The sequence below is a fragment of the Morone saxatilis genome, unplaced genomic scaffold (assembly GCF_004916995.1).
Source record: "Morone saxatilis isolate NCDOM2014 unplaced genomic scaffold, NCSU_SB_2.0 Contig5, whole genome shotgun sequence".
NCBI classification, from domain to species: domain Eukaryota; kingdom Metazoa; phylum Chordata; class Actinopteri; family Moronidae; genus Morone; species Morone saxatilis.
The window spans coordinates 21,271,636-21,274,362 of record NW_023340095.1 but is presented as its reverse complement, the minus strand read 5'-3'; positions in this window follow the sequence as shown (position 1 = coordinate 21,274,362).

The following is a 2,727-nucleotide window of genomic DNA, read 5'->3' as shown; positions in this document are numbered from 1 at the left end:
AAAATTTCTAATTTTCTTTATGTTGTTTTGTTTCTTTCATCCAGCTGCTGCACAAAAGCTCAAGTTTTTCTCCCCTCTCTCTTTTATGTCTCCCCCTCGCCAGCGGCAGGAGTCCTCTGACTCACGCTGACTAAGCCACATTGGTCACCGTGTGCTAATGGAAAGCATCTGTCACCCATCACAATTCAATGTGCGTTGAACAAGCTGCTCCGCTGTTAGAGACTCCACACAGTGACATAGTGAATGTGCTGACAGTTTTACCAAGTAATAAATAATAATAAAATAAATAATAATAATAATAATAATAATAATAATAATTAATAATAATAATAATAATAAACCATAACAATGTTACAAAGTGCTTTACAAAAGAAAGATGAAAACCAGACAAGACAGATAGAATAGAAATAAGGAGATACAATGGAAAGAGGAGTACATTTACCCATCTACATTTCACCTATATATTTTCAAAGGTGTGTTTGATTACACTCAGCAGCTGTGCACTTCCTCCTGCAAAAACATTGTAGCCTAATTTGATCACAAATCTTTGAAAAGTGTTGAGCAATGCCCTTTGAATTGTGTGTGTTTAAACGTTCCCTGAGCAGCACTTAGGCTGCATCGACCATGTGAGATGCAACACCCACAGTCATTTTAAAGGTGAGGTCTTCTGGCAGGGCAAGCTGAGTTATGGGGTTAATAAGGGGAACAGCATTGATGTGCCTCAACAACAAAGTGATGTGGACTCGCTCATTAATGGCGGAGCTTGATAAACACGCTGACAAACAAGAAACAATGAAAAATCCAGAACCTGTTTCTGTTAAAAGTCAACTCTGAAGAAGAGGCAGTCGCTTTCCACAGACAAATGTATTGTTACATGTTTTTTTCCCCACTGACATATAAAATGTGAGGATATTAGTTTATAGGATGACGCTTGAGTCAATATTTTTCGTACTGTTAATGAATCCCATGAAAAGTCCATCTCTCAATTTCAGACTTCCCTACCCGGTTTGTTCCTTTTGAACACATAATTATTCAAAAACGGCTTATATATATGGTTTAATTCTTCAAAAAAGCTAAGGAATTTTCTAAGGCAGCTGAGCACTATAGCAACTTTCAGCAAATCTCAAGTAAATTGGGACTATTTTCAGTAACAGACTGATACAAATGTATTGCTTTAGTGAGTATTTCCAGCAGGACATTGTATGTGGGATTGAGTCAAAATAAAATGTGGTAATAAAGGAACATGTCATCCAGTGTAACACTTATTGGAAAATAATGGAGCTCCACAGAGGAAACGTATCAGAGTCCTAGGTAGCTCACCTGGTGGAGTGAACCCCAGGTACTAAGGCGGATTTCCAGTGCTGCATATCGTCCCCCCTTTCTCTCTTCCCCCTTTCCTGTTACTACTCAGCTGTCACTGTCCAACAAAGCAGAAAAACAACAACAGCAACAACAACAACAAGATATATAAGACTTCACACACACAAAATTAAATTCTTTGGTGGTTTTTTGTCATGGGATTTGTTGACGCAAGGGATAGATTTTTTGCCAGCTTTATCCATTAAGCAGCAGAACAACTCGAAACAGAAAACAAGCTTTCTGCCAGATGCAGAAGATTCATCTGTGATCTTTGCCCATTTTACGCTGTAACACAATGGAGGAGAACATAATGTTTATTGCACAATCATATGCAATCAAACAGCAACACTTCTAAAATTTAGGAGGACGCAGCAGCAAATCAGACATACTTACACACTAGCAGAGGCAGCAATCAGGGACTGTCCAACATCAGAAAATTTACAAAACATTCACAGTGATGAAGCAGCTGCTGAAACAAACCAATCAGTCCAAAAGGCTGTACTGGAAACCACCAGACTGCAGGACATTTTACCATAATGCTCTATTGCTTGTGAGTGCATCCCACAGGTAGCAGCTGTACAGGCACAGTACTTATGTGTTCAGCATCTTCACATGGCAGCTGAAAGTTCTGTCACTCAGATCCGAGCTGATGTTTTTCATTGAACATGAGCAGAAATCTACAGAGCTGCATTTTTCAGTTCTTACTTTCATGAACAAGAGGTGAAAAGTCAGATCCCAGGTGAAGCAGGGCTGGAACTCTGCTGGCAAAGACTCATGTCCAATTGGTTATTACATACATCTTGCAATGCCCTTGAACGCATTATCAGTTGTGTAAACTGGGGTCAGGTCTTTCAATAATCACACGCACCCTGCCCAGGCGAACCGGCCAGGGTTGATCTAGCCCTAGCTTGTGGCTTGTGTAATTTAGAGATTCACCCTCTTGATCCATAGCTACCTGGGTGCCTTTTCTGCAGCCTCCAAGGTTTCTTTGATGTTTTTTTTACTGTGCAGTCCTGTGATGCCAAGGAGCTTCAGGACTCTGTAGAAAAACTGGCCAGCAAAGCCTCTGCAGCTTACCTCAATAGGGATGCACTGCGCCTGTCATCCCTAGTGCTGGCACTCTCGTCATACTTGGCCTTCTCCATCTGGTCTTCAGGGAACAGTCAGCCTCAACAGGCCCACCTGTCTTGATGTTTCAGACATCAGGACCATGTCTTGCCTCAGTGTGGTCACTGTGATGATTTCTGGGAACTTGACCTGCTTTCCCAGGTCGACTTTCAGCTGCCAATCCCGAGGGGAAAGTGTCTAGTAGTGAGAGTGAGGCTGCGTGTTATTTGTGCACTGGTTGTTAGGCTGCCTGGCTTTTAT